The sequence below is a fragment of the Phocoena sinus genome, chromosome 14 (genome assembly GCF_008692025.1).
Source record: "Phocoena sinus isolate mPhoSin1 chromosome 14, mPhoSin1.pri, whole genome shotgun sequence".
Classification (NCBI taxonomy): Eukaryota; Metazoa; Chordata; class Mammalia; order Artiodactyla; family Phocoenidae; genus Phocoena; species Phocoena sinus.
The window spans coordinates 66,515,068-66,526,959 of record NC_045776.1 but is presented as its reverse complement, the minus strand read 5'-3'; positions in this window follow the sequence as shown (position 1 = coordinate 66,526,959).

Here is an 11,892-nt window from a genome sequence, read left to right as displayed (position 1 = left end):
CGCTCCCAGCTTTCGGTTGTCAGACGGCGGAGACCAGAGGAAGGGAGACCGACGGAGATAGTTGGAAGATAGTTGGCGACTTGGGGAGCCGGAGGCACGATCGGGCCCCAGAAGGGCAGCAACGAGGAACTTCTGGGGGTCTGGACGCTAGCCCTTGCTCTGGAGCCACCCGACGGTCACACGGTTGGCCTGGTTCTCCATTTCTCCACCAGACTGAACTCTAGAGACTGGCCTGACAGGTGTTCGGGGGGTGGGGAGGGGAGAGATTGAGGCAAGGGTCCTGGAGGGGCAGAGAGAGGGGCCAGGGACCCCCAGCTAACACAGTTCCACAGTGGGGCCCAGAGGCTGGGTCTTCAGGCCTTGAAACGGGCACGATAGAAGACCAGCACTGCCTCACCCCCAACAAGTCATGTCTGATGCCCACCGGAATGTGAAAGTTCCATGGACGGTTCTAAAATTCATCCTTCTCTCCCAGGGGTTGCTGCTGCTAGGAGCTGGCTCAGTCTGAAAACTTTTAAAAAATTGTATTGTGATAAAAGGGCAAAGGCCTGAGGAGCCATGACACTCTTTCCCCCAATATTTTATTATGAAAAATTTCAAGCATGCATAAAAATGGAAAGAATTTTACAGGGAACACTTGTATAACCACCAACGTTGAACTATCAAGATGCTCCTGAAGAATAAGATGGAGAGAATAAGACAGTCTGATACCAGCCTGAAGTCAGACAAATAGGGCATCAAACACAGAAGCCAGAAACGGACCCGCACACAAAAGCATGGCTGTGTGCGAAGAAGCGTTGCATTTGAGGAGAGGGGAGGAGGCAGTAGGATGGACTGTTTGATAAATTGTGCTAAGGGAATGGGTTACCATAAGGAAAATAAATGGTACTAGACTCCTACTGCACATCATACACAATCAATTCCATGTGGATTAAAGACCTAAATATGAAAAGTAATACCTTAAACATTTTTAGAAAAAAAAATAGGAGAATATCTTGGTTACTTCAAGGTCAAGAGAGATTTTTTTTTTCTTACAACTTTATGGAGATATAATTGACATACAGCACTGTATAAGTTTAAAGGGCTACAGCATCATGATTTGACTTACGTACATTATGAAATTATCATAAGTTTAGTGAACATCCATCGTCTCAGATAGATACAAAATTAAAGAAATGGAGGACTTCCCTGGTGGCATAGTGGTTAAGAATCTGCCTGCCAATGCAGGGGACACGGGTTTGAGCCCTGGTCCGGGAAGATCCCACATGCCACGGAGCAGCTAAGCCCGTGTGCCGCAACTACTGACCTTGCACTCTAGAGCGTGCGAGCCACAACTACTGAGTCCGCATGCTACAACTACTGAAGCCTGCGTACCTGGAGCCCATGCTCCACAACAAGAGAAGCCACCGCGTTTTTTTGTTGTTTATTTTTTTGCGGTACGCGGGCCTCTCACTTCTGTGGCCTCTCCCACTGCAGAGCACAGGCTCTGGACGCACAGGCTCAGCAGCCATGGCTCACAGGCCCAGCCGCTCCGCGGCATGTGGGACGCGGGATCCTCCCGGACCGGGGCAGGAACCCATGTCCCCTGCATCGGCAGGCGGACTCCCAACCACTGCACTACCAAGGAAGCCCTATAACTGGAAGTTTGTAGTACCTTTTGACTGCCTTTATCCAATTCCCCCTCCCCCAGGAGAGATTTCTTACTACATAAAAGCAGATTATAAAGGAAAATATTGAAAAAAATTCATCCACAATAAAAAATGAAAAACTCTGTTAACCCAAACATTGTAATAAAGCGGCAGGGAAAGCCACCAAATGAGAAAAGGTATTTGCAACCAAATGATTCATACGCAGAATATACAAATACATAGATATGGGCACAAGATACAAATAGGCATTTGCTGAAAGAGGAAACAAGAATGGTCAATAAATATGAAAAGATGCTCAACCTAATCATTAATAGAGAGATACAAATTAAGGTCTTATGAGAGATCAACTGGCAAAAATTTGAAGTCTGACAGTGCCAAGTGCTGGTAGGAATGTGGATCTGTACACTGCTGATGGGCGTACAGCCTGGTTGTGCTGGTACAGGACAGCCACGCTGGTAATAATTGTACATCAAATAAAACTGAAGTTGCACACTCTCAGGAATTCCACTCCTGGGTACACTGTGCACTCTAGAATAGTGGTTCTCAACACAGACTGAACATTAGAATCATTTAAGGATCTTCTAAAAACTACTGATGCCCAACCTCTACTCCAAATCAACTGAATTGTTATCTCTGGAGGTGGGGCCTTTGTTGTTGGAAATGCTAAAAAGCTTGCACACCAGGTGACTCTGCTGGCTGAGAACCATTCCCTGGGCATGTGCAGAACATCCCTATTTGAATAGTAAAAGACTGAAAACAGCCCGACTCACAATCACGAAAGAGATAAATCGTGATATCTTCATGTGTAGCATACAATGCAATAGAGAAAAATGAATGGACTAGGTATGTGTATCACCATGGATGATCCTAACAGAATGCTTAGCTCAAAAAGCAAGTCTCCAAATAATACATGCTATTTAAGTTCAAAAAAATCGACTTTAGGTCCACATACAAAAATCAGTTGTGTTTCCATACACCAGCAATGAATAATCCTAAAAGGAAATTAAGACAACAATTCTACTTACAATAGTATTCAAAAGAATAAAAACATCTGGGAGAGACTTCCCTGGCAGTCCAGTGGTCAAGACGCCGGGCATGGGTTCCATCCCAGGTTGGGGAAATAAGATTCCCACGTGCTGTGCAACGCAGCCAAAACAAAAAGAATTACCATCTGATCCACTTCTGGGTATATCCAAAAGAATTGAAGGCAGGGACTCAAACAAGTGTTTGTACACCAGCATTCATAGCAGCATTACTCACAATAGCCAAAATATGAAAACGACTGTTACTGAACCAGGTTCGTTTTGCCCGTTGCACAAGCCGAAACGCCGGGACACTGAGGTTTGCAGCAAAGAAAGGGTTTATTCATAAGACAGCCAAGTGAGGAGATAGGAGAACAAGTCTCAAGTCTGCCTCCCTGAAGGCAAGGGGCTCCGGGGTATTTATGGGATGAAGATAAAGCAAGCAGAGCGGTCTGAGGCATGGGGAGTGTGGGGAGCGTAGGGAAAGGCGATTGGAAAAAGGGGTGGTAATCTTCATTCTGCACAGGCGTAACTGAACTACAGGTCTCTGCACGTTCACAGCACAATCTGAGGGTGGAATTTTGGCCCTCTGACATCAAAAGGTCACCAAGCAGGCACTCGAGCATGCCCAGTTGGAGGGTCAGTGGTCCTATCCAGTCTTAACCAGCTCACCTCGAACTAGGCACAGCTGACTCTAAGTTTCTGGAAAACAACTTGGGCAAATCTTATTGTTTAGGCCACTGCTGCTTGGAGAACATGCATCTTAAAATGACCTTGATTAGTGAAGGCAAGTGAAATGGATTTGACTCATTACCCACAGTTTTGCAACCAAAATGTCCATCAGTGGATAAATGGGTAAACAAATTTTGATATGTCCATAAGCTGGAATATTATTTAGTCATAAATAGGAATGGGGTGCTGACATCCATGACAACATGGATGAATCTTGAAAACATTTTGCTAAGTGAAAGTAGCCATACACAAAAGGCCACGTATTATTGTATGATGTGTCCAGAATAGGTAAATCCATAGAGATGGAAAGCAGATCGGTGGCTGAGGAGAAGGGAAAATGACAAATGACTGCTTCACAGGTACGGGGTTTCCTTCTGGGGTGACGAAAATGTTTTGGAACTGGATAGAGGTGCTCGTTGCCCAACGTTGTGAATGTACTCAATACCACTGATTTTCTTACTTTAAAATGATTCATTTTATGCTGTGTGAAACTCACCTCAATGGCAAAAGAAACCGGAGGACTGTCTGTATTTTTAATGAATGCATTCACTTGTAACAAAACTCTAAAAATATCAGGCAAATGAGAAACACAAAGTTCAGTTCACCAGTGTGGGATGTAATTGGGGAGGGACACCCTCCCCAGCGGTCTCGGTGTTCTGCTTTTTAAGTCGCATGACTGTTCGTTATATCATTCTTCTTTGTATAGGTTACTAACATTATTTTGTATGTCCTAAGTTGCAAAATGCACGGGGGAGGCCCCTTGGTGTCCACGGAGAGTCTTGCTTCTCTGGTTCTGTGAATGTCCCAACCCTTCTGTCAGCCCCAATGACAAGGTTGCAAGGACACACCCTGTAATTAGCCAGGCCATTGGCTCCACTGTCTCCCTGTCCCTGTTCCCACCACTTTCTCCCTACCCCCCTCAGGCAGGGGGTCCTTGCTGCCCCTCAACACACACACACTTACCAGATAGAGATCCCAGCTCACACCCGTCCCCCACCTAGAACGTATCTCTTCTTCCCCACAAATGTCCACATCCCAGCCTTCCGTCAGTGGGAGCCTGAGGGCTGCTGTAAACTTGGTGAGTGACCAGTGTTACCCTGCAGTCTGTCCTCCCACGGGGTAACCCTGGTGATCCTGGAAGAGACAAAGACTTGAGGATACAGTCTCATTGTGGGAGGGTGTAGCCCAGGCCAGCCCAGCCCAGCCCAGGCCCTTCTGCTGCTGGGTGGGGTGGGGTTGGGGGCGGTAGAGGAGCAGTAGAGATTAGCCTTGCTGCTGATGGGAGAGTAAGCCCAGGAACAGAAGCAGCAAAGGACCAGAGATTGACTACAGGGAGGTGAATGCCCAGAGAGGCCCTGCTTGGGAACAGAGCATCTAAAGACAAGAGAGACCAGGGCTTCCCTGGTGGCACAGTGGTTAAGAATCCGCCTGCCAATGCAGGGGACACGGGCTGGAGCCCTGGTCCGGGAAGATCCCACATGCTGTGGACCAACTAAGCCCGTGCACCACAACTACTGAGCCTGCGCTCTAGAGCCCATGAACCACAACTACTGAGCCCATGAGCCACAACTACTGAAGCCCGTGCGCCTAGAGCCCGTGCTCCTCAACAAGAGAAGCCACCTAAATGAGAAGCCCGTGCACCACAACGAAGAGTAGCCCCTGCTCACTGCAACTAGAGAAAGCCTGCATGCAGCAACGAAGACCCAACGCAGCCAAAAATAGATAAATAAATTTATTAAAAATTAATAAATTAGAAAATAAAGACAAGAGACCACAGGGGAGGAAGGGATCCCAGAAGGGATCCCAGCTGGGGGAGGAGGTGGGTCACGGGGCCTGGTGCTGACCCTCAGGCCACTCTACTCTCAGGGATGGATGGACAGGATGCTCAGCCCTGCAGACCCCTCCAGAGGAGCCAAACCCCCAAATCCTGGCTTGCTTCACTTCTGGGGCAGGGTAGGGAGCTGGTAGGGACAGAGCCATCAGTTTCTCAGCCTGTGCCTCCAGGCAAGCCGCTTCCCTTTTCTTGGCCTGTGTCCGCAACTGGGAGTTGGACTAAAAATTTGGGGGGTGGGTCTTTTCACCAGGCATGCTGTGATCCCAAGTGGCTTGTGTCTTGGAATACAAGGTTTCCTGGCTCTGGGCTGGGCTGTGAACTGTGTGGAGGAGGCCCCCCATCCCCCATCTTTCCTCATCCCCCCTAAAGTTGCAAGGGGACAGAGAAAGAAATGAAGCCATTAATGAAAGTGTGAGACATGGGGTGCCTTACCCCAAGCACTAATGGGGCAGGGGCAGGGAAATGGTTTAGACTTGGTACCAGGAACGTGATACGTGGTGAGGCTGGCACGAGCCCAGGGCTGCTCTTCCTCTGCTGTGAAACTAATTCTTCATTGTGTTTCCAGGCTGTGCATAAAATGGTCAAGCATCCCATGAGTCCACGGATGGTGGTGCTGGCAGAAGGATGAAGGGCAGGGAAGGCAAATCCATGTTCAGAATACAGGTCTGCTCCAGTGAGCATGAACCTCGGCCCCTGTGATGGAGGAGCGCCAATGTGATTGAGCTGCCACCAGGTGGCAGGCTAGTCCCCAGGGAATGGGGCCACACTGGGGCCCAATGTTGGTCTCTGCTGTTTTTACAAAGGGGCCTTGACGAAGGCAATGCCTGGCTCACAGGAATGTACCACCCATGGGGGTGTGAACTAAAAAGGCTGCCTGCCATATCAGTAAACAAAGGATGTTGCAGCCATCAAGCTACCACCACATTATAGCCACCCACCAGTGAGCCCTGAGGGAACTCAGGATGAGAAAACAAAGGATGCTGGCCCCATGTAGCTGAGGTGCATATCAAAGAAATGATTTCAGTGAGCCCAGACTCTTCCCATACACAGAAAAGTGCCACATTCCTTAACTAAAGATATCTGATTTTCTTATCTTAACAGGAATCTTTTGATGTTCTGACTACCTGGTCTTTGTTGCAAAAACTCCTATGTATCCTTGCTTCCCCACCTTCCTCTTCGGAACAGTTTCTCAGAATTATCTGAGATGATGTGTCCCGGGTTTAAGTCCTCAGATTTGGCTACCAAATAAAACATAGCTTGTAGGTTGTGCATTTTTTTTTTCAGTTGACAGGGGCTTCAAGCACAGTTGTAGCAACAGAGGGCTAGGCTGGTGGGAGGACTGTATTTTCAGAACTCAGAGGTCCCTGAGATCTCTTCACCTTATAGGCACAAGCCGCAGAACACATAAGAAATCATCTTAGAAAAATCTTAGACTGTCCCTTGGTTGCCTGGTTTCATCATCACCTCCCTCTACTCACCCAGACGCCCAGCGAGGGGTGCTGACCCACCTGAGATCATACAGGGCAGGTGCAGATAAGGAATGTAAATGTGGTGTGGCAAGAGGAGGGGCTTCAGAGTAGAAGGTGTGTCAGGGTGGTCAGGATCCAGTCCTAAGGGGACAGAGTGAGAGTTGGGTCATGCCCACAAATGGATGTTGACCACCTGCGGGGTTCTAGGCACTGGGCATGTAGCCATGACTATGACCAGCAATGGCTCCTGCCCTTGAGAATAGATGGTCAACCATAACCATGTATTTCAGACCATGGTAAGTGCCACCTGAAGGAGATAAAAATAGCATTAGAGAGTGACCAGGGCTGGGGGCTGCTTCAGCTTCAGTGCCAGGGAAAGAAGGACTGTCCAAGAGCAGTGTAGTGAGGTTTAAGACCTGAATGGCAAAAATATCTGGGGGAAGAAGCAGGAAGTTCAAGTAAAACAGCTGATACATTTACTATGTTCCAGGTACTGTTCAAACGAATTGCATGAACTAGCTCATTTAATCCCATCACCACCACATGAGGTAGTAAGATTGTCATTGCCATCTGATGGAAGGGAAATTGAGGCACGGAGTAAGTGCCCAGTAAGTGATGGACCCTGGACCTGAATGCAGGTGGTCTGGCTGCAGAGTCGGTGGGCTCACCCTGAGCTGTCCTGCTTCTCAAAGGCACTGGTCAGGAATGAAAAGTCTGGCTGTAGAATCTGGATTCTGTCTTGGGTGTGGGTAGAAATGACAACCCACTCCTCCCAGGGGAAGCCTCCAGGCTTGTGCCAGGTAGTGGCAGAGCCAGGGCAGAGTCTCCAGCACCCCTCCTGCCCTCCCCTCCCTTCTCCTCCTCACCCCTCCCCTCCAGGAGCCCTGAAATGTCTGCTCCCTGCCCCCAGCCTCTTGGTTCACAGCTAAGTGGGCCACCTCACTCTAAAGGGATTTGACTCCTGGAGAGAACTGGAGACTGGTGAGAAGGGGCTTAGGGATTAGACAATGATACCCGGGAAGGTAAGGGACTTAATTAGGGGGGTTCGGGTGTGGGAAGTGGGGCAGGGAGAGGATTTGTGTCTTTGCAAAGCCAGGGTAGACTGCGGAAGTGAGGAGGAAGTGGGCTCCTGGGGAGGAGCCAGGCGGGCTTGGTTTCTCATGTTCTGTTGTGCCTTCAGAAATAACACATAATAGATTATAGTACTGATAATCCCTCCCATTTGTGCACCCACCACTTTTCCAGCCATTATTTCGCTTGGAAATCTCACAGCAGCCCTGGGAGAGAGGCAAGGATTATTTTTCTCCCCAGGTGACAGGCACCCAGAGAAGGCAGGTAGGTGACTTTGCCACCGGAGGAGCTAGGGTTTGGCCACAGGTCTCCTGGCTCCAGGTCCAGGTCTGCTGCCTCTGCTTTCACAACATCAGTGCAGGGGGAGAGGCAAGAGCAGGGGATCAAGAAGCTGCAGCAGAAGTCATCGGGAACTCAGGCTGCCACCTCCTAGACGGAAGTGCCTGAACACTTCTGGCCTCCTTGTTTGGGGGCGGGGGGTGGAGGGTCAGTGGGGGAAGCAGGAGGGAGAAAAAACCGTAAGGTAATAGACAGGTTGCCATCCTGTATTCTGGGCAACTAGGCAGGGCTGCAGCTGGAACCCGAGGGGCCTGCAAAGAGGGCTCCTTATCCTGCCCCCTCCCTTAGATATAACCCTCTCCCCAAGAGAGATCCACGTGTGTCCCTTCAACCTACAAAGGCACTCTCACCCACAGTCTGAACTTACCCTGGTGGATATTCTATTCTTGTTCAACATAAAGGATGCCCAGTCACGAGAAGAAGAAAGACCACCCACCTTGCTCAAACATCTCAGACTAGGCCCTCCCCACCACTCAGAGGTCCTTCCTGATGCCCGGCCCTCCTACAGCCACATCCCTCCACGCCCTGACTCATTATCTGGCCCCCACTGCCCCCTCACTTCTCCGCAGCCTGATCTCAGTCTGGGCATGCCCCTCACCAATACTGTAAGTTCCCCGGGCATAGTTTTTGACTCCATGATTAGCACAGCGCTCAGTTAAATAAGTGCCGAATGAATGAACAAATGTATGAATGAATGAATGAACATTTGAATAAATGAATGAACGGTTCCCAGGTCTCCTGCTCCCTCCAATCTGGCAGAACCCTGCTCAGCTATCAGGTCTCTGGGAAACCAAGGATGATCCCATCCCCTGACTGGACAGGGACCCTCCCCTCTGCACCCCCTATGGCGGCACTGGCCACTCTGTACCGAATGGCCTTTGGCCTTGGCTGTCCCCCTGTGGACCAGGAACTCCTGGAGGGCAGGACCTGCTGGCCTCATCCTCTGAGGTGTCCCCATGCCTGGCCCCATGCCCGCTGCATAAGTGCTGGTGGAGCAAAGGCATGAAAGGTGCTCTAGCTTCAAGCTCCACTCAGGAGCCGAAGTCTGGGCTGCCTGGGTCAGGGGGAGGGGCAGGCACAGGAGTGGGTCCCTCACCACTGCTTCCTCATTCTGCTGCTGTCACCTCCACTGTCCGGGCCGTGTAGTCCTGGGTGGTGCAGATTTCTTTATTCCTTCCCCACTTTGCTGGAAAAAGACTTGAGGCAGCATGTGGGCAGGGCTGGGAGGAGGCTCAGAGTCAGGGCCTTTCTGCATGGCCACCCACAAGTACAAGGGCTTTCCAGAGAGTTCCAGCTACCCCAGCCTCCTGGAAGTAGAGTGTTCCGCAAATATTTGTTGAAGAGTTTAAAGGACTGTTCTCTCTGACTCTCAAATCCCCGTGCCAATCTCTGCACCACCCCTTCCCCGTTGGCACCACAGAATCAGAAGGCAGGGCACCCAGGGGCCTCCAACCTCCTGGTCAATGCCCTTGTTTTAGAGAAGAGTCATCCAAGGCCCAGGTCAAGGGCAGATGGCCCCAAGGAGGCCCCCTGCTGAATAGTCACTGCAGCACATTCACTGAAGAACATGGTCTAGGGACTTCCCTGGTGGTCTGGTGGGTAAGACTCTGCAGTCCTAATGCAGGGGGCCCCAGTTCGATCCCTGGTCGGGGAACTAGATCCCACATGCGTGCTGCAACAAAGGATCCTGCATGCCACAACGAAGATCCTGTGTTCCACAACTAGGACCTGGTGCAGAGAAAATAAATAAACAAACAAATGAATAAATAGTTAAAAAAAAAAAAAAAAAAGAATGTGGTCTAAAGCCCAGGCTCTGGACTCCCAGTCCAGTGCTCCTGCCTGTGTTCAGAGCCGCCTCCCAGAGGAACCTCAAGCCCTGGGCACTACCTCCCAAGACTAGAACTGTTACCCAATATGCCTCCTAAATCTCTGGGTTCCAGCGGTCTTCTTTCAGCTGTCCACATGCCATGCCCGGCAGGGTATACTCAGAACAGCACACCCATCACAGAGCTGGCAGGTGGCAGGGCCTGGATCTCGCCTCCGGCCTGCCTGATCTGTGAGGCTGGGCTCTTTCTCTTGGGCCAGGCTGTTGCCTGACAGTCACCACTACAAGACAAAGCAGTCAGTGTCAAGGCCAAGAGAGAGGGGCTACTGGTTGGCAGAGGTCATGCTGGGTTGGGTGGATCAGGGAGAAGTTCCTGGAAACATCCCTGGATCAGGCTTTGAAGGCCAGGGAGGATCTGGCAGGAGGAAACAGGAGAGGGAAGCAGCTCTGAAGAGGCAGGAGGGCAGAAGTGCATCTGAGGAGCAGCTTGGAGCTTCTCTGACTGAAATTAAAGTGTGCAGTGGGGAGAAGTGGCAGTCAAGGCCACAAGGGATGCTGGGATGAGCTCAGGGTGGGCCTTGAATGCAAGTCAGTAAGGTTGGGCTGACTCCTGAAGGAACTAGGGAACCGTTGCAGATTCTTGAGTAGGGGAGCAACATACCTAACAGGGAGGGAGAATTGCTAGACCAGGATTGGGGGGATAGAGAAAAGGTGGGGATGTGGAGGAGGGAGTTCTCTTAGTAACCAGCCTGGAGGAGTTTAATTATAGATAATAAATATAAAATAAATAAATAAATATATAATCCAGATTTTGATTCTAGGATTTATTTGATCAGATTAGCCGCTCCATAGTGGGCTGGAGATAGGTAAGTTTCAGTGGCCAAAGGAGAAGCAGGCAGCCCCAGGGCCTGGGAAGGGCAGACTGGAGGAAGGGTACTTCATTTAGGCCTTTATAGTGGGTAAATCCAGATTTCTTGGGAGAGGGGGCTTGTTTGGGGCTGGGGACTGTTTCCTGTTGGGTGAATGTTTTCCTTGTGCTTTCCTGGGAAGCCTCTGCAGGCAGTTCCCAGGCTAGTCCAAACCCCAGCCCGTGGGCACCTGGGAGCATTTGGCCTAGAAGCCCGAGACTTGGGTTCAAGTCACAACTGCAGGCACTCTCACATGACTGCCTCTCTCCCTCAGATTCCTCAAGAAGTCACCTGACCTACCTACCTTAGGGGGTCACCATGGTCTTAGATGACAAGCTAGGTCTGAAAGTGTCTTGTAGACTGTAAAGTGCTGAACCAACCTAAGCAGTTGTTCTATTTTCCTTTGAGTAGGTCCTTCACTGAAAAGAACATCTTGCCCCTGGAAGGGTCTAAAAGAAAGATCTCAGCCAGGCACGCAAGGAAGTTGGCTGTGCCCTGCCCTGAGCCAAAGCTGATGGGTCTGTAACCAGGGCAGGACTGCTAGGACTGCCTGAAAATGCTTCACAGGGGTGGAGCGGGGGCCTCTCAGACACCAGGCTGGACCCAAGACCCTCACTCTGTGCCTGGCTGCAGACCTCCATGGTGGAGGCCTCGCCAGGTGCAGAGCGAAGTCCTCCCAAGTGTCTTTAATGGGCCTGCTGTAGCCTGCCTCTGCCTTCTAACCCAGAGAGCCAGGGGCGGTCTGCTTTCCACTCTCCTGGAGTGCAGAGTACAGAGGTGGCAGGGGTTTTGCTCTGGGAGGTGTGATGCTCACAGGCTCCTAGGCCTCGCTCTGCATGAATTCCAGGCAGTAAGAGGAGGGCGCGACTCAGCACCTTCCACGGGCCAGGCACCCCGCAAAGTTCTCCACATCTGTCACGCCACTAACGACTTTAGGCAGGCCATGGCCTCTTTGGGCCTGTTTCCACGGCTGTTAAGTGAGGTGAGCTGCTTGATCCCTGAATGATCTATGTTTGAGTCTCTTTCCCAGGGCTCCCCCAGGA